We start from the raw sequence: 22,205 nt of genomic DNA on the forward strand, positions 1-22,205 counted from the left end.
CTGTACACCAAATTAAAAAGCACGTGGGAAAATTATATATTATGAGCAAAATTTGGCAGACATACCCACAAAAGAATTGCTAAACACTGAAAAACTCTAGATAATAGAACAAACAAATAGCAACATTTAAATACATATACTTGAATATTTTAAGATATAATTATATAAATCAAAAAAATAGGTAATGAATATTTTTGTTGCAATATTATTCACAATACCCAAGGTAGAGAATCAATCTAAGTGTCCATCAGCAAATGAATGGATTAAAAAAATGTGGTATGTATACATAATAGAACACTATATAGCCTTGAAAAGGGGAAGGAAATCCTGTCATTTGCTACAATATGGATGAACTTGGAAGACATTATGTTGAGTGAAATAAGCCAGGTACAGAAAGACAAATACCACATGATCTCACTCATATGTAGAATCTAAAAAAAAAGGACTTGTGGAAGCAAAGAGTAGAATGGTGGTTACTAGAGACTTGGGAGGGAGGATATTGGGCAGATGTTCAAAAGTTACAAAATTTCAGTTAAACAGGAGGAATAAGTTCAAGAGATCCATTGTATCACATGGTAGTACATGGAATGATAGTTAATAATAAGGTATTATATTCTTGAAAATTGCTAAGAGAGTAGATTTTAAGTGTTCTCATCACAAAAAAATAAGTATGCGAAGTAATGCATATGTTTATTAGCTTGATTTAACCATTCTACAACTTATACATGTATCAAAATATCATGCTGTACACCAGATATATAGTATTTATTTGTCAATATAAATAAACTTAAAAAGAAAAGGAAAAAAGAATATGATATTCTTTTAATAAGAAATAAATATTGAAAATAATGGCCAAAAAACACACACACAACTACTTTTGCACCAACGTAATAGAAGATCTGGAAGTGAAAGAATAAACTAAAGTTCAGACAGAGTTAAAGAAAGTGTCAGTGCAATAGAAAATAGGTCTGAATTTCACATGAAGACACAAAGATACAGGAAATAAGAAAAATATGTAAAGATATGTAGCGATATATCAGTTTTCCGAGGCTGCCATAATAAATTACCTCAAACTGGTTGGCTTTAAAAAAATCCCAGAAATTTATTCTCTCATAGTTCTGGAGGTCAGAAGTCCAAAATCAAAGTGTCATTAGGGCCATGCTCCCTCCAAAGGCTCTAGGAAAAAATACTTCTTTGCCTTTTCCAGCTTTTGGTGGCTTCAGGGATCCCTTGACTTGTGGCTGCATAACTACAATCTCTGTCTCCATTTTCACATAGCTTTTTCTTTCTCTCACTGTGTGTCTCTCCTATGTGGGTCTCCAATAAGGACCCTTGTTGTTGGATCTAGGGCACACCAGGATAGTGCAGGATGATATCATCTGGAGATCCTTAATTACATCTGCAAAGAGCCTTTTTCCAAATAAGGTCATATTCACAGGATCTGCTGGTTAGGACATGGATATGTCTTTTGGGGGGCCACCATTTAATCCACAACAAGGGAATATAACACTAAGTTCTAACATTATTTTTAGTATGCACATTTTTATGAGTTAATATGTATTAGTTAATATAACTTCCACTGTTTGTAAAGCAAAACTTCAGAAAACATGGGAAATAGACAGAAATACCACAAAATAGAATGTTTTCACTTATATCCTTTAGTCCAAGACAAAGCAAGCATATAACACATTTGTAGAGAATTTGTCTGGAATAGGGAGTCAGAGGATTTCTAGAATCATCACAAAAGCTTACCCAACAATTTTGAGCTACAAAATATCCTTCCAAATGTTATTTGACTCATGAACAAGTAGAAACATAAATAACTATTAGAGCAAAGAGAAAGCAATAAAATGTATCATAGCTAGAAAATAACAAATAAAACATTGGCCATTGAAATCTGTGATGTTTTGGCTAAACCAACTTATTTTTAATAGTAGTTACAAACATACAAACAGAATTAAGAAAATGGGGGAAAGGAAATATATGAACTGGTAATAGCTAAGAATTATCCAGAATTGGAGAAAAACATGAATGTATAGATTCAATAAGAACAAGTCCTAAGAAATACGCACCTATAGATACCATTGTGTAAAACTTTAGAACTCCCTAAATAAAATAAGACTATCTTAAAAGCAACCATGGTGCAAAACATGTTAATTTCAAAACAATAAAATTTATATTGAAAAAAATTATTGGACATTAAAAGCTAGAAGACATTGGAATAACATCTTTAGTCAACAAAGAAATGTTAATCTATATTGAGAAGTAGGATTAAAATATCATTTCACACTAAGTTAGAGGGTTTATAACTGAGGAGTTCTTGTTTGCCTATACACTAAATGATGTACATATAAAACAAATAAATAAGGACAGCAAAAATAACTGAAAGATGCTTTCCCACGTAAAACAAATGGCAGGCAGTGAAGTAGTAAACACATGTGTACATTTAATTATGCATTCACTGTATGAAACAAAATAAATATAATGACTAAATTGGAGTTATAAAATCAATATGAAAATTTAAAAAACTTTATGTAGACATTTTTTCATAATTGTATCTTGAATGAAGAGAGATCTGCCAAGAATCACTATTTTATAACAGAAAGTCTAAATTTTTCTTGGCTATGCTTACAAGTCTCTTAACTGATATTTCACTGTCCTGCCTCTACTGGAATAGAGGCTAGTGTGCACAATTGCCAGCCATTTTCAGCCAGATTGCAAATACAGAAAACGCAGAGCATTCTACTAACTTTGGATCTGTTAGAAAGGTAAAATGGTAGGATAATGGCAGAAAAATGCATTATGGAGATTGGTGATGAGTGATTAAAATGTTAAAGCATATATCTGAAAGTGGATATGGACAGATGATAGTGGGAATCAGGTGCTTATGAGAGGTGCTGAGGAAGCAAATAGGTCAAGTAGGGCTCAATGAGGTCTAAGCATAAAACTAATGAAATTTGTTATGGGTATAGTAGATATAGTGGGTATGTAAGTTAGGTAATAGAAGATTTAGATTTAAGATTTCAGTGCCACAGCACTGTGAGGAAATATTCCTCCGTTGGAGTGGATAGTTGAAGTAACGATGAGTTGAAGGCTGCTGGAGAGAAGGAGATTAAATACCTGAGAGCCTAAAGTTTTGATAGTTAGACATTGAAATCACCAATGATAATAGCAGGATCTGGGATAAAGTGGGCAAAAGTGAGACAGGTGTTAAAGTCTTTAATAAATAAGACAGATTTACTGAGATGATGGTAAATGGTAGCATAACGGATGACATGATTGTCAAAGGGAAAGAGTTATTGTTTGGTATTTGGGGACGTCTATCCTGAAAGTAGTGGTGGAATACACTGTGTTCTCTGAAATATACGAGATAGTGGAGCATAAACAGTACACCATGAGGAGGTATTAGAGAACAGCTGGGCTTTTGAAGTAGATCAAATATAAGGCAGGGAAGTGGATGGCATATTCAGCGAAAGGAATGAGAATTCAAAGGCATTTCTCTGTAACCAACGGCTCGCAGAAAAGTCCCTAGAGGTACAGAAAAAGTGAAAAGGAGAATCAGGTGAGAAAAAGCATCATGGGCATACAAGTCTTAAGGCAGACAGATAACAGGAATGGCTAATATTTTGGGCAGTGACCAAGGATTGCAGGCATATGAAGCATGTTGGAGTTGGTTATTTTAGCAGGCATCCAAATTGCTATTCTCAGCAGCTCAGTGCTAGAAAGGGACCACAGCAGCCTCCAGGTCGTGAGATCGGAGATTGCAGCTTCATCACATGAGAATTACTGAAAAAAATTTCCCCAGGTTATGGCAGAAAGTTCTCAGAGTGTTTTAGTCTTTAGCAGTGATATAATCCTTTTTTCATCTTTTCTGACTATGTCTTCACGATATGTTAGAGGCAAATTGGGATGTATTGCATTGAGACCTGGCTGCTGTATTAAGGTGAATTTCAATCTAGAAATTATCTAGCAGTCCTTTTCATAGGACTGGATCAATAGCTGGTAAATAGCAGTTCACCAAATCTTCTCCATATAAAAGCTGAAATCCAAAGAATTAAGTGTAGTTTGTCCTGGGGTGGTCCTGACAAAAACTCTTTTTCTAGAGTGACAATGGGTACGTTATTTATTATTCTAGTAGTCCCTAGTATAGAACAGGATAGAAATAGAATATCACCTGGCTCATGCCTGCAATCCTAGCACTTTGAGAGGCCAAGGCAGGAGGATCACTTGAGCACAGGAGTTCGGAACCAGCCTGGGCTGCATAGTAAGGCACTGTCTCTGTTAAAAAGAAGGAGAAGGAGAAGAAATAGAATGCCACTTTGTACAAAAATGGAGATTTGCTTTGCTAATTTTGGAAATAATTACTTTAAAGAAGGGTTTAAATTGTTTGAAGACACCAGTGTTGTATTACTATTCTTGTCACATGCATAAGTGCTTCATCTAATAAATTTGGAAGCTAAAGGATGAGGCACTCACTGATGACAATTCAGAAGTTCAATCTGAAGAATCCACTGCTAAATAAAGCCAAGGGACCTTCAATATCTCAGAGCAGTGTCCCAAATAACTTATGCTGGCTCCAGTGTACCTACAACTTCCTCAGGTAGATTATAGTACAGAGAAGTAAACATTAAGGAGCATGATAGGAGCAGTAGTGTAGAAACTAGGAATAGGTGGATAGAGAGCATACAATTAAGGATAGTGCTTCTTAGTGGACAATTCTAGAGAGACAGTAGTAAGATCATACCTCTTGATTATCCTATTTCAGGGTCACAATGGCAAATAACCACAAAGATTATAAGATAAATAATTTATTAAAATGACCTTGGTGTATGGAATACTATGCAGCCATAAAAAAAGAATGAGTTCATGTCCTTTGCACAGACATGGATGAAGCCAGAGACCATCATTTTCAGCAGACTGACACAGGAACAGAAAACCAAACACTGCATGTTGTCACTGATAAATGGGAGTTGAACAATGAGCAAACACATGGACACAGGGAGGTGAACATCACACACTGGGGCCTGTAGCGGGGTGGGAGGCAAGGGGAAGGAGAGCCTTAGGACAAATACTTAATGCATGCAGGGCTTAAAACCTAGATGATGGGTTGATAGGTACGGCAAAACACCATGGCACATTGTATACCTATGTAACAAAACTGCACATTCTGCACATGTATTCCAGAACTTAAAGAAAAATAATAATAAAAAAAAATGACCTCAATGTTAGAGGATGCCAACTTTGGCAAGGAGATAGGGTTAGAATTATCGTCACCATGATGAAACTTTCTTAAGCATTTAGATTTACCAGGCAGTTTTCTACGTATTTTAAAATTTGGTGCTTCCCTAAGGACCAATCTTCAATTAGATAAGGACCTTGTGCTAGAATGAAACTCAATGCACCGCTTCCTTCACTGCGAAAGCCTCACTGTGAAAAACAAAAGTTAGCTAAATTGGATACTGTGCTTAGTGATGTAGTTGATTTACATTCTGGCATAAGCTCCTTGTAACATTGCAGCCTGTAGTAGTAGTTCCTGGACAGACAGCCAGTATGTGAACTTGGTGTAGCATAATTTTACATGTATCATTTAATTTAATCCTCAAATCAATGTGGTGAGGAATAATTATTAAACCCATTTTATAAGGAATTGAGATCCAGGGAGTTAGTGTGATTCACTCAAGTTTCTGCACTTAGAAAGTGCTGGTTGAAGACTTTCAACGCAAATTGACTCCAGTGTCCCCTTATTTAATTATGGTGCTTTACTGATATTCAGGATATTAATGGGCTTCAGAAGTTTTTTCACAATAATTTTTAGTGAAATATCATTTATATACAAACATATAAAATAGATAAAAGTGGATATGCTTGGTTTGATTTGAGAAAGCAGGGAATTTGACATCTTACCTACTGAGACTCCATGACAACCACTTGTCTTATCCTGTGTCTCTAAACACAGCTTGGAACACTCCAGACGAGATAGCCTGGAGATTGGCATTGTTATTAGAACCAAAACATTTTGTTTTATTCATTTTATAACAGAACATGTATATATATACACATGTATACATGTTATTACATGTGTATGTATACACACACACACACATATATATATATCAGAGTGCACAAAATACAATTCCATTTTGTGGGTGAAAACTATAGAGAACAGAACAAAAGGAAATACATATTTAAAAGTCTAGGGGAACATTGACAGAACCTACCCCAAATCCTGTCTGGGAATATCTTTTTTTTTTTTTTATCATTATACTTTAAGTTCTAGGGTACATGTGCATAACGTGCAGGTTTGTTACATATGTATACTTGTGCCATGTTGGTGTGCTGCACCCATCAACTCGTCAGCACCCATCAACTCGTCATTTACATCAGGTATAACTCCCAATGCAGTCCCTCCCCCCTCCCCCCTCCCCGTGATAGGCCCCGGTGTGTGATGTTCCCCTTCCCGAGTCCAAGTGATCTCATTGCTCAGTTCCCACCTATGAGTGAGAACATGTGGTGTTTGGTTTTCTGTTCTTGTGATAGTTTGCTGAGAATGATGGATTCCAGCTACATCCATGTCCCTACAAAGGACACAAACTCATCCTTTTTTATGGCTGCATAGTATTCCATGGTGTATATGTGCCACATTTTCTTAATCCAGTCTGTCACTGATGGACATTTGGGTTGATTCCAAGTCTTTGCTATTGTGAATAGTGCCGCAATAAACATACGTGTGCATGTGTCTTTATAGCAGCATGATTTATAATCCTTTGGGTATATACCCGGTAATGGGATTGCTGGGTCATATGGTACTTCTAGTTCTAGATCCTTGAGGAATCGCCATACTGTTTTCCATAATGGTTGAACTAGTTTACAATCCCACCAACACTTTAGTCTGGGAATATCTTAACTCCTTGTGGCAATGGATCCTGTAAGTCGCTTTTTACCACGTCTTCATTGGCAAAAGGAATCACTGGGAAAGCTCAAATGTGATAGAAGAAGCATGATTCCTCAGTCTATTGCCTCTGGCTAAGTAGGCACATGTTGATTCCATTTTTAAAATTATTTGGAGGGTGTTGAAGGTATATCAATATTTCTACCATTTTATGAAGAACGCCGTGTTAGGGTCAATTGCCTCAGGTTTTCTTTTAAGTGTAACTATGGTGTTTTTTTTACTGAAGTGAGCTTTTCTTAAGGCCCAGAGGGATAAAGTTCGAATTGCAAGTGTGATTAACGATGTTCCTAAATTTAAGTTTGCATGCACTTAAGGTTCTACATTGTATTAAAGGAATCATCAGCAAGTCTGTTAAGTTTGCATTTCTTCCGGGCAAAAGTTAAGAATAAAAGTTTAGAGTTAACAAAGAGACATTGCAATGTGAAAATGTTTTACATAAAAATAAACATATAAACCAAGTAAAATCATTATATGTCATAACCTTATTTTCAGTAAAATAATTTTATACCACATGTGTGACTATTCTTAATAAGTCACCAAGCAAAATAGCATATTGATGCTAATTATTTGGTTTATACCCCTCAAACTATTTCTTACAATTTGCTTCTATTACTAAAACCTTAACTGAAAAAGCTACAATATCTTTCAAATAAATATTCCTGATTATGCAGTTTGCCATCAAAAGAAAATGCGTTATTAAATATCAGAGCATTTGCTAGCTCCAGTCACATTCTGCTGGAGAGTAGTTACTGCCATTTGCCATTACGTAATTTACACCCCACTCAGACCTAACTGCTTGAAGCTTCTAAAACAAACAAAACTGTCTAAGTCTCGGGTGCTTGCTGACACTGTTCTTTTTCTCTGGGAACCACATTCCACTTCTAATAGAGTAATTAATACTGCCTGCTGTAACAAAACAAAACAAAAAAACTCTCATAATCTTATTGTCTTAACACATGAAAATTTTCAGCATTTCATCAAATCTGCCATTTATTGTAAGATGCATCATTTTGCGTTAAGAAAAAAACCAAATTATTCTAATTAAGCGATGGCACATTGCTTTCTTATCACCTTCATTTTCAGACATATCCTGATTACAAAAAATGTGAAAATGTGTGTGTGGAGGGCCGGAAAGCACCTGAGACTCAGTACAATATTGCATTCTCCTTTTGCATTGTCTAGGAGGATCACAAGGCTGTAAAGAGCTCCACCAGGCTGTGTGTAATTAAGGCATCCAGGCTCTTTTCATCTTGAGGCTCAATTGTCTCTTGGGAACTCCTCAAACCTTTCCACAGGATCCCTTCCATCTGGATTGACAAGAAACCAGGAGAGAAAGAGGGAGGTGAGGGAAGAGAGAGGGAGAGAGAGAGAGAAAGAGAGAGAGAACCTAGAGGATAGCAGTGGTTGTTTCAAGAGCCAGTCATTTATTTCGGTTAGAATGTGTTGTCAAAAAAAGCTAAAATTGACTACAGAACAGTGAACAAGGGGAAATAATATAAACAGTACTTCACCATACAGTTAGATGTTATCAACAGTGGTGAGTTAAACTGTTAATTTTGAGACTAGTTATGGTTGATATTTTTAGAAAAATAGATTAAGAAAACAAGAGAATACTAATTTATTTTTCTAAGTAGGAGGAAGTTAAGAAAACATACAAATATTCAAAAGGAAAATATATAACTTTAGATTTGCAAATATTTTAAAAATATTTATTTCTCTGTAATTACAAAGTTTGGATCTTTCAAACGATATGTCTCTGTAGAAAGGCAGGAATTGAAGATTTTAAACAATCTCTCTTTTATCTATCTAACAGATTTTGGGTACAAATCAAAATTAAAAGGCTGTATATATACATATTAATATATGTACTATATAAAATATGTGTGTCTATAAATATATATATACGTGTGTATATATATATATATCACCAATGATCATAGGTGTTATTGAGCCACACTATATGTCAGGCACCATACTCAGTGATTTGCAATAATATCGCAATAAATGTTCACATCAAGCAGATAAGGTAGGTGCAATTAACATATTGTTTCATAAATGTGGAACCTGAGGCATTGGAATTTCATGTCGATATTATGCAATTATAAAGTTGTGGAGCCCAAACAGTTTGGCTCCCATTCTTACCCTCCACAATACTAGATTATTTCTGATAACATTGGAGCATCAATTATGTGACTCCTATCTAGAGAAAATAAAGTCTTAATAAATGTCATACCTCTTGTGTGTGGATGTAAGTAACTTTTTATAGTACATAATTAAGAATAGATTAGAAACACTTTATTTCTATTCCTGCCACAGATGTACAAACAGAATATAGCCATAAAAACCAGCAGACAAGCACTCTACAGAATAATTGTAGTTTTCCAAAATGTCAAGGTCAAAAAATACAAAGAAAGGCTGAGAAACTGTTCCAGAATAAAGGATAAGGAGACTAAAGAGGTATGACAAGTAAATGAAAGCATGATGTTGATTGGATTCCAGACTTGGTGTGAAGGGGATAGATAAAAAGGAGATTATTCGGAAAATTGACAGGAATAGAATATGAGCTGAGGTTTAGATAATGGTATTGTATCGGTGTTAAATTTCCTGTACTGTGGTCACATAAAAAAATACACTTGTTCTTAAGAAATGGACACTGAATAATGTGTATATATATGTATATATATGTATGTACATACACGTATATATACACATACATATGTACATACATATATACATTTGTATTATGTATTATATATATAAAATGAGAATGTTAAAGCAAATAGGGTAAAATGCAGATATAAACAATTGAGAAATGCAGTGATGGGAATACGGGGATTTTCTTGCAAATTTTCTGTAAGTGTGAAATTATATCAAAATAAAACACTACATTAATGGAACAGAAGAATGTATGTTATCAATTATTTAATTCATAAACTTATTAAAATATAGGTTAATAAACCATCAAACACTACAGCAGGCACTAAGGATCAAACGAAATTGAAAATAAATGTCTACATCAGGAATGTAATTATCTGTGAAGAAATGTTTGAAAGTAATGAAAATCTTCAGTTAAATAGAGAAATGGGATGTATTAGTTTAATTGTTTTTTAATGAAAAAAGTATCAAGATAATAAAACAGTATTTTCCAACTAATAATATTATTAAAATATGTTGGCTTCATTCACAGAAAATATCCATTTTAACCAAAATGTTTCCTTTCCTGTGGATTTCTGCTTTGGTAACATTTTTTGAATAATTTTTTATTATTTTAAAAAAATGTTTCATTATTTTAAAAAACTTACATAATCATTCTGAGTTGTGTTATTGGTTCCATTTTGTAGATGAGTAAACTGAGGCTCACAGACATTAAATAATTTGCTCAAGGGCACACAGGTAGCATGCTTCTTGGATTTCACACCTGCATCAGCATGATTTTAATCCCATATTTTTTTTCTGCCATAGCCCTCTGGCACTTAGCACAAGAAGATTTCTTAAAATATATTAAATTAAAATATGCAAGATCATTTTCAATGAAAAATGAAATGAGATTCTTCTGGATGGCAAAATGGATTTTGAGCTGTGCTTTTCTTATGAAATGCTACCGCTTTACAAATTAGAAGTTTGATCTTAAACAATGGCTATTTTCAGTCTGTTTACTGGAGAAAATAAAAAGACTAAAAATGGAAAGAAGGAATACAAGGAATAAAGCTCTTATCCAATAATGTCCTAGACATGAAGGTGGCTGATTAATTGAAAATATTCACTTCTCACATAGTTGGTCTGATACTGAACAGCTTCAGACACCGTTGGCTTAAAACCAAAGGGTACCTTCGAGACCTTTTTCTACCCCCAAAGCAGCAATGCACCTTAAGAAACCCTCCTTGGCAGGATTCTGAAAGCTGCTGCAGCGTTTTGTATGACAAAATATCTGACAGGAACTCCTCTCACTGGGACAACCATTAGGATCCCAGGAAATATGCCAATAGACTAAGCGATCCATCAGCCTAGAAAGATGTGCCTCCTTGGCTTTTTCATTCTATTTTACACAGAATCATAAAATAAACGTGAGTCATTGATATATGAAATATTTTGAAGAACTACATAATTATTTACTTAAGTATTTAGTAAAGGCAAATGATTTGTGTTAAATAATGATTTAATACACTTATTGCTCCACAATAGTTATTTTCAAAAGTGCGTTAGAATCACCTGGGAGGACTCTTTAAAAGCAGATTGCTGGCCTCCCTAGTTTCAAATCTCAGGTTTAAGTTTTGAGTGAGGTTTGATAACTTACATTTCTAACAAGTTCCTAGAGGATGCTGCTGCTGGTGGTCTAGGGACCACACTTTGAGAATCATTGACCCAAAATATATGTAAAATTTTTAGATTTGCAAACTAAGATTCTTCATTGATTTTCTATAATCACCTAAAATCTTTTTTATTCAATAAAATATAAATACACAAACATAACTATCTTTAAAAGACTAAATCTCCAGATTTGTTAACTAACCCTTGGACCTAGATCTTCCCTGTTCAATACAGTGGCTCTTAGGTACAAGTGGCTATTTAAATTAATTAAAATTAGGTAAAATAAAAAGTTCAGTTCCTCAGTCATACTAGCCACGTTCAAGTGCTTAATAGCCACGTGTGGCTAGTGGCTACTAGATTGGAGAGAGAAGAACATTTTCTTCATCAAAGGAAGTTATTTTGGATAGTTAATAGAGTCTTCCTTTACTTTTGTAAGTAGCTTAAACCCAGGTCAGCCTTTTGCATCAGCAGAGCAGGCAGATCCATTTGTAGTGTGATTTCAGGCATTTGGCCTTCCTCACCATCCCCCTCCAGCTTGAAGCATCTGTGCATAAGCACACACGTATGCACACACACACACACACACACACACACACCACACACACACACTATTTTTTTTTTCTCATTCAGTAGTTAATATATAAAAGCTAATATTTGTGGCTTCAATCCAGTTTAAAGACTTACACACTGAGAAAGATTGCCTCCTACACATTCTAATCATGTGAGTTATACTCTACAAGGTGTAAGAGTTTCATAAGGTTCTCATTTGATGGTACAAATAATAGAAAATAAAAACAAAACATATTTGGATCCCTGGATGTTGCAAGGAGCTGACAGAAAACAGGAGAATATACCATTTATGAAGCCTGTAATGGCTTCAATTTAACTTCATTTTCTTCTAAATCAGTCTGGGTATTACTTTGCAAACTTTCTATAGTGCCAGTTGGGCTGTGAGGAGTGGAAAGTAGAGGGCTATGAGTTCCTATAAGGAATGCTGTGTGCCCATGTCCCCATTCTACTACTCTTCTGTGGTACTGTGTGACATCTTTGGATCTCAGTGCCTTGTTGATAAAATAGAACCAACTGGAATGTTGTGAAGAGGACATGAAGAAAGTGTGCTTGAATATACTTAGTACACTGTCAAGACTTATGCAAATTATGTGTATTGCATTTCTCTAATGCTAAAAGTTGATCTTCTGGTTGTGAAAGAAAGCTGATAAACAGCTTCACAAGAGAGTATGGCAGTGCAACCCAAGAAATTCTCATCTTCTTCCCTGTGAAATAGACCTGTCAACTCAATGCTCTTCACAGAGCTGTACAAAGATAAACAACAAAGTATTTCAGCCTTTTGAAGCTTTACATATTTTACTTAGAAGTATAAAATCAATGTGTTGAGTAGGGTTGTCAGATGACCCTCAATGTCATTCATCTGCCCTTGTGTGATCTTCTTCCCTTGAGTGTGAGTGGAACCCTTGAACATAATAAGATATTTCTTCTATGATTATATTAGATTACACAGAAAAAGGAATTTCACAGATGTCATTAAGATCTCAAGTCAGTTGATGGTAAAATAGGGAGATTATACTAGATGAGTCAGACCTAATCAGATTAACCCTTAAAAACACTAAGGGCACCAAAAATATAGTTAGAAAGAATGAATAAGACCAAATATTTGATAGCACAACAGGGTGACTATAGCCAATAATAATTTGATTGTATATTTAAAAAATAACTAAAAGAGTATAATTGCATTGTTTGTAACACAAAGGATATATGCTTGAAGGGATGGATACCCCATTTTCTAATATGTAATTATTATGTCTTGTATGCCTGTATCAAAACATTTCAAATACCACACAAATATATACAGTTACTATGTACCCACAAAAAATAAAATAAAATTTATAAAAAGGCACTGGGCTTTTCCTAATGCAAGAAATTTGAAATGTGAGGGAGAGTCTCTGTTGCTGACATTGAAGATGGAGGGGGCTACATGGCAAGGGTTGTGGAAGGTCTCCAGGAGCTGAGATTAGCCCCGCCCCAGATGCTAGCTGACAATGGAATGGGGACCTCAGTCCTACAATCACATAGAACTAAATTCTGCTAACAACGTGAATGAGCATGGAAGAGGATCCCAAGCTCCAGGTGAGAATGTAACTGGTCAGCACCTTGAGCTCAGCTTTGTGAGATTCTGAACAGAGAACTCAGTCATGCTATGGCAAACTTCTGACCTATAGAAACTATAAGCACATAAAGAGGTATTGTTTTAAGCTGCTAAATTTGTGGTAATTTGTTATAGAACAATAGAAAACAAACATTGCGGACAATCACTTGGTATTTTGAGAGAAGACAGTTTATAACATTTTTATATTTAAAGTATTTGAAATAATAGAATGTTATTAATATTCAGTGTAATTCAATTCCTCAGAATTCAGAGGAGTTAAGGGGAAGAGAGTACATAGTGAGTAGACAATAATTCCTGGGCTCTAAGTCAATAGGTCTGAGGATGTGGCCTGTAGATAAAGCTATCCAGGAACACCTTTCAGTGGTTCTTGGGAAAAAATTAAAGTCAAGGCCACTTGGCCCACACAATAAATTTTATGAGATTCTATGGATATGCAGCATGAAAATCAGGTAATAGCCTTCCAAAACTGACTTAAAGAGAAAGGCATATGTATAAATAAACTAATGCATTCGTGATTACCAATGTGTCAACAATACCCTAAGCTTTCTTACAATTTTTCCATTTTCCATTCAAATAACATGCAATGTTCTGGAGGAGAGAGGTTGGAGAGAGCCATATTGAGAAGTGTGTATGTTCTGGAAAATCTAATATTCGAAAATGTCCTTGACCAGGCTACTTGTCACCTTAGGCTACACATCCAATATTTTGATTCTGTATTATTATTCTTTCTTAAATAATTACTATTATTTTAATTAATGATAGTCAATTATCCTAACATCTATCTTTGGCATTCAACTCAGTTATCTGCAAAGTCAAGAAACAAAAGACTTTGCTTGTTAAAAGCTATCGTGTCTTAACATTTGAGCCACAAAAATGATCATAAGATTGAACATTTTCTACTTTTTCTCAGTTAACTGCAAATTTTTCTCTGACATTAATATTTGACTTCCAAATGTTTAATTATACTATTTCTCAACACCAATGAATCCATATTTTTAATAATTCTTCAATCTGATTCTATTAAAGCTGGTTCATTGATCTACCTTTGAGAATCAATCAGCAGCGTCATTGATAATGAACACTAAGAGTGGCTGAGAAATAGTTTGATCAGACCTGAGAAAGTTACCAAGTTTGCCTATGGAACCAATGTTGACAGTGAACTCCTGGTATAGGGATTTCTATATCTTGAAAATTATCTCATAGACATACATAGTGGTGTTTCTGAAGATTGTTTCATGAACCACCCACATCAGAATCACCTAGACAGCTTGCTCAAATGCACATATCTTGGCCTCACCTCCAGCCCACTCAGTTATAATTTCTGGTTTTAGAGCCCAGATGGTTGCATTTTAAAGAATCGCCCTACAAGATTCTTATGAATATCCAAGTCAAACAAATAAGAATTAATGGAGGATAAGAATTGGAGTTGTTTGGTTTCCTTACAAGGGAGTGCTTAGACTCTTTCAATCTCAGCATTCCTTCCTTATGAACTTCATGAGGCTTATTTTCCTGGACTCTGCTCTCAGTTTTAGTGACAAATCTTACCTCAATATTGAGTATATTTCTACCTTCTGTCAATAATATATTTCAATTAAGAGACTATTTCCAACTTCTCTCGAGTTTTGTAAACTTCTTCAGTTTCTCTCAGCTTTATTCAGAATAGTAGATCACCTAAAAGACTTTTGAATATGATATCACTATTTTATCCCAGGTAAGTTGAGATGCTAGGAAGTCTGTGCTTAAGGGCTTTGCATTGTTATATTTTACAGCAGCAGAAGAAAAAATGGTAAAATTTTAAAAAGTGAGTTTTCAGTACAAAGCAAGTTTCATGAAAAGTTCTATTAAGTCAAGTCATGAGATTACGTGATCAGCATGAAACTTCTGGGAATCTAAAGAGGGATAATTAATTTGTGTAACCATGGATAAAAAGAGCCCCCTCCCAAAAGTCAAGAGGTAAATTTTCACCTATATTTTTCATATGAAAAAATATGTATGAAAAATATAGTTGAAATACACAAACACACACATACATGTATAAATCAACAAATTAAGTCTAGAGAATTTCTGTGACATAAGACAGTGGAGTAGGGTAGAAAAATTTTGGGCTTTGGAGATGGACAGACTTAAAATTGAATTTTGATACTGCTACAGTGTTACATTCAAACCCTATGTGTCTCCGTTTTGTCTCCATAAAATTCACCTGCCTTTTATTATAGGGTTTCCAAATAAAACATAGGATGCTCAGTAACATTTAAGTTGCAGTTAAACAATGATTTTTTTTAAGAATAAGTATGTCCTATAGAATATTTGGGATATATTTACACCAAAAATTATTTATTGTTTATCTGAAAATAAAATTTCGCTGGGCATCCTGTACCTTACGAAGTTTCCTAACTCTGTCTTAGAGATAAAATTGCATACCTCTAAGGATTTTTGTAACAGTTAAATGAGCTGGCACATACAAAATGCATAAATGAATGCTTGGCAAATATTTGTCACTATTGCATACCATTCTACTATTTCTTAGCCTTAACTTCTGCCCCAGTTCGAGCACTGTGTATAGGCAGAGGCGTTGATACAGAGAGCTCTACTGGCCTTCAAATTTTCCCATCTGATAAAATACAACTTTTATAGCTAAATTTCCATTAGTTTTCATAGGTTAGCTATGAGTAAATTAATAAGAAAATAATTACTGTTCTTAGAATAAGTACATTCCCATATTTTACCTTAAAAATTAGCCAAACAGAAAAGGTGAACTAAACATTCTTTTATTTACTCTCTCAAACAGGTTAATAAATATATCTACTAATTACCAATGAAAAGTCCTTCTTGGAGGGGCGGAGCAAGATGGCCGAATAGGAACAACTCCAGTCTCCAACTCCCAGCGCGAGCGACACAGAAGACCGGTGATTTCTGCATTTTCAACTGAGGTACTGGGGTCATCTCACTAGGGAGTGCCGGACAATCGGTGCTGGTCAGCTGCTGCAGCCTGACCAGCGAGAGCTGAAGCAGGGCGAGGCATCGCCTCACCTGGAAGCGCAAGGGGGAAGGGGATCCGTTTTCCTAGCCAGGGGAACTGAGACACACAACACCTGGAAAATCGGGTAACTCCCACCCCAATACTGCGCTGTAAGCATACAGGCATTCCAGGAGAATATATCCCACACCTGGCCGGGAGGGTCCCACGCCCACGAAGCCTCCCTCACTGCTAACACAGCAGTCTGCCGCGATCTATCCGCAAGGCAGCAGCGAGGCTGGGGGAGGGGCGCCCGCCATTGCTGAGGCTTAAGTAGGTAAACAAAGCCGCTGGGAAGCTCGAACTGGGTGGAGCTCACAGCAGCTCAAGGAAGCCTGCCTGTCTCTGTAGTCTCCACCTCTGGGGACAGCGCACAGCTGAAGACCAACAGGGGAAGTAGCGGGAGCCGGTGCAGACGCGAACGACTCTGTCTGACAGCTTTGGGGAGAGCCGCGGATCTCCCAACGCGGAGGTTGAGATCTGAGAACGGACAGACTGCCTGCTCAGGTGTGTCCCTGACCCCTGAGTAGCCTAGCTGGGAGAAATCCCCCACTAGGGGCAGTCTGACACCCCACACCTCACAGGGTGGAGTACACCCCTGAGAGGACACTTCCAAAGGAAGAATCAGACAGGTACACTCGCTGTTCAGCAATATTCTATCTTCGGCAACCTCTGCTGCTGATACCCAGGCAAACAGGGTCTGGAGTGGACCTCAAGCAATCTCCAACAGACCAACAGAGAGTCCTTCTGACTGTCAGAAGGAAAACTATCAAACAGGAAGGACACCTATACCAAAACCCCATCAGTTCGTCACCACCATCAAAGACCAGAGACAGATAAAACCACAAAGATGGGGAAGAAGCAGGGCAGAAAAGCTGGAAATTCAAAAAATAAGAGCGCATCTCCCCCTGCAAAGGAGCGCAGCCCATCACCAGCAACGGATCAAAGCTGGTCAGAGAATGACTTGGACGAGAGGAGAGAAGAAGGCTTCAGTCCATCAAACTTATCAGAGCTAAAGGAGGAATTACGTACCCAGCGCAAAGAAACTAAAAATCTTGAGAAAAGAGTGGAAGAATTGACAGCTAGACTCATTAATGCAGAGAAGATCATAAACGAAATGACAGAGATGAAAACCATGACACGAGAAATACGTGACAAATGCACAAGCTTCAGTAACCGACTCGATCAACTGGAAGAAAGAGTATCAGCGATTGAAGATCAAATGAATGAAATGAAGCGAGAAGAGAAACCAAAAGAAAAAAGAAGAAAAAGAAATGAGCAAAGCCTGCAAGAAGTATGGGATTACGTAAAAAGACCAAATCTACGTCTGATTGGGGTGCCTGAAAGTGAGGGGGAAAATGGAACCAAGTTGGAAAACACTCTTCAGGATATCATCCAGGAGAACTTCCCCAACCTAGTAGGGCAGGCCAACATTCAAATTCAGGAAATACAGAGAACGCCACAAAGATACTCCTCCAGAAGAGCAACTCCAAGACACATAATTGCCAGATTCACCAAAGTTGAAATGAAGGAAAAAATCTTAAGGGCAGCCAGAGAGAAAGGTCGGGTCACCCACAAAGGGAAGCCCATCAGACTAACAGCAGATCTCTCGGCAGAAACTCTACAAGCCAGAAGAGAGTGGGGGCCAATATTCAACGTTCTTAAAGAAAAGAATTTTCAACCCAGAATTTCATATCCAGCCAAACTAAGTTTCATAAGTGAAGGAGAAATAAAATCCTTTACAGATAAGCAAATGCTTAGAGATTTTGTCACCACCAGGCCTGCCTTACAAGAGACCCTGAAGGAAGCCCTAAACATGGAAAGGAACAACCGGTACCAGCCATCGCAAAAACTTGGCAAAATGTAAAGACCATCGAGGCTAGGAAGAAACTGCATCAACTAACGAGCAAAATAACCAGTTAATATCATAATGGCAGGATCAAGTTCACACATAACAATATTAACCTTAAATGTTAATGGACTAAATGCTCCAATTAAAAGACACAGACTGGCAAACTGGATAAAGAGTCAAGACCCATCAGTCTGCTGTATTCAGGAGACCCATCTCACATGCAGAGACATACATAGGCTCAAAATAAAGGGATGGAGGAAGATCTACCAAGCAAATGGAGAACAAAAAAAAGCAGGGGTTGCAATCCTAGTCTCTGATAAAACAGACTTTAAACCATCAAAGATCAAAAGAGACAAAGAAGGCCATTACATAATGGTAAAGGGATCAATTCAACAGGAAGAGCTAACTCTCCTAAATATATATGCACCCAATACAGGAGCACCCAGATTCATCAAGCAAGTCCTTAGAGACTTACAAAGAGACTTAGACTCCCATACAATAATAATGGGGGACTTCAACACTCCGCTGTCAACATTAGACAGATCAACGAGACAGAAAGTTAACAAGGATATCCAGGAATTGAACTCATCTCTGCACCAAGCGGACCTAATAGACATCTATAGAACTCTCCACCCCAAATCAACAGAATATACATTCTTCTCAGCACCACATCGCACTTATTCCAAAATTGACCACATAATTGGAAGTAAAGTACTCCTCAGCAAATGTAAAAGAACAGAAATTATAACAAACTGTCTCTCAGACCACAGTGCAATCAAACTAGAACTCAGGACTAAGAAACTCAATCAAAACCGCTCAACTACATGGAAACTGAACAACCTGCTCCTGAATGACTACTGGGTACATAACGAAATGAAAGCGGAAATAAAGATGTTCTTTGAAACCAATGAGAACAAAGATACAACATACCAGAATCTCTGGGACACATTTAAAGCAGTGTGTAGAGGGAAATTTATAGCACTAAATGCCCACAAGAGAAAGCAGGAAAGATCTAAAATTGACACTCTAACATCACAATTAAAAGAACTAGAGAGGCAAGAGCAATCACATTCAAAAGCTAGCAGAAGGCAAGAAATAACTAAGATCAGAGCAGAACTGAAGGAGATAGAGACACAAAAAACCCTCCAAAAAATCAATGAATCCAGGAGTTGGTTTTTTGAAAAGATCAACAAAATTGACAGACCGCTAGCAAGGCTAATAAAGAAAAAAAGAGAGAGGAATCAAATAGATGCAATAAAAAATGATAAAGGGGATATCACCACTGACCCCACAGAAATACAAACTACCATCAGAGAATACTATAAACGCCTCTACGCAAATCAACTAGAAAATCTAGAAGAAATGGATAATTTCCTGGACACTTACACTCTCCCAAGGCTAAACCAGGAAGAAGTTGAATCCCTGAATAGACCAATAGCAGGCTCTGAAATTGAGGCAACAATTAATAGCCTACCCACCAAAAAAAGTCCAGGACCAGATGGATTCACAGCTGAATTCTACCAGAGGTACAAGGAGGAGCTGGTACCATTCCTTCTGAAACTATTCCAATCAATAGAAAAAGAGGGAATCCTCCCTAACTCATTTTATGAGGCCAACATCATCCTGATACCAAAGCCTGGCAGAGACACAACAAAAAAAGAGAATTTTAGACCAATATCCCTGATGAACATTGATGCAAAAATCCTCAATAAAATACTGGCAAACCGGATTCAGCAGCACATCAAAAAGCTTATCCACCATGATCAAGTGGGCTTCATCCCTGGGATGCAAGGCTGGTTCAACATTCGCAAATCAATAAACGTAATCCAGCATATAAACAGAACCAAAGACAAGAACCACATGATTGTCTCAATAGATGCAGAAAAGGCTTTTGACAAAATTCAACAGCCCTTCATGCTAAAAACGCTCAATAAATTCGGTATTGATGGAACGTACCTCAAAATAATAAGAGCTATTTATGACAAACCCACAGCTAATATCATACTGAATGGGCAAAAACTGGAAAAATTCCCTTTGAAAACTGGCACAAGACAGGGATGCCCTCTCTCACCACTCCTATTCAACATAGTGTTGGAAGTTCTGGCTAGGGCAATCAGGCAAGAGAAAGAAATCAAGGGTATCCAGTTAGGAAAAGAAGAAGTCAAATTGTCCCTGTTTGCAGATGACATGATTGTATATTTAGAAAACCCCATCGTCTCAGCCCAAAATCTCCTTAAGCTGATAAGCAACTTCAGCAAAGTCTCAGGATACAAAATTAATGTGCAAAAATCACAAGCATTCTTATACACCAGCAACAGACAAGCAGAGAGCCAAATCAGGAATGAACTTCCATTCACAATTGCTTCAAAGAGAATAAAATACCTAGGAATCCAGCTTACAAGGGATGTAAAGGACCTCTTCAAGGAGAACTACAAACCACTGCTCAGTGAAATCAAAGAGGACACAAACAAATGGAAGAACATACCATGCTCATGGATAGGAAGAATCAATATCGTGAAAATGGCCATACTCCCCAAGGTTATTTATAGATTCAATGCCATCCCCATCAAGCTACCAATGACTTTCTTCACGGAATTGGAAAAAACTGCTTTAAAGTTCATATGGAACCAAAAAAGAGCCCGCATTGCCAAGACAATCCTAAGTCAAAAGGACAAAGCTGGAGGCGTCACGCTACCTGACTTCAAACTATACTACAAGGCTACAGTAACCAAAACAGCATGGTACTGGTACCAAAACAGAGATATAGACCAATGGAACAGAACAGAGTCCTCAGAAATAATACCGCACATCTACAGCCATCTGATCTTTGACAAACCTGAGAGAAACAAGAAATGGGGAAAGGATTCCCTATTTAATAAATGGTGCTGGGAAAATTGGCTAGCCATAAGTAGAAAGCTGAAACTGGATCCTTTCCTTACCCCTTATACGAAGATTAATTCAAGATGGATTAGAGACTTAAATGTTAGACCTAATACCATAAAAACCCTAGAAGAAAATCTAGGTAGTACCATTCAGGACATAGGCATGGGCAAGGACTTCATGTCTAAAACACCAAAAGCAACGGCAGCAAAAGCCATAATTGACAAATGGGATCTAATTAAACTAAAGAGCTTTTGCACAGCAAAAGAAACTACCATCAGAGTGAACAGGCAACCTACAGAATGGGAGAAAATTTTTGCAACCTACTCATCTGACAAAGGGCTAATATCCAGAATCTACAAAGAACTCAAACAAATATACGAGAAAAAAACAAACAACCCCATCAAAAAGTGGGGAAAGGATATGAACAGACATTTCTCAAAAGAAGATATTCATACAGCCAACAGACACATGAAAAAATGCTCATCATCACTGGCCATCAGAGAAATGCAAATCAAAACCACAATGAGATACCATCTCACACCAGTTAGAATGGCAATCATTAAGAAGTCAGGAAACAACAGGTGTTGGAGAGGATGTGGAGAAATAGGAACACTTTTACACTGTTGGTGGGATTGTAAACTAGTTCAACCATTATGGAAAACAGTATGGCAATTCCTCAAGGATCTAGAACTAGATGTACCATATGACCCAGCCATCCCACTACTGGGTATATACCCAAAGGATTATAAATTATTCTACTACAAAGACACATGTACACGTATGTTTATTGCGGCACTATTCACAATAGCAAAGACTTGGAATCAACCCAAATGTCCATCTGTGACAGACTGGATTAAGAAAATGTGGCACATATACACCATGGAATACTATGCAGCCATAAAAAAGGATGAGTTTGCGTCCTTTGTAGGGACATGGATGCAGCTGGAAACCATCATTCTTAGCAAACTATCACAAGAAGAGAAAACCAAACACCGCATGTTCTCACTCATAG

This window comes from Rhinopithecus roxellana, chromosome 7 (genome assembly GCF_007565055.1).
Source record: "Rhinopithecus roxellana isolate Shanxi Qingling chromosome 7, ASM756505v1, whole genome shotgun sequence".
Lineage (NCBI taxonomy): Eukaryota > Metazoa > Chordata > Mammalia > Primates > Cercopithecidae > Rhinopithecus > Rhinopithecus roxellana.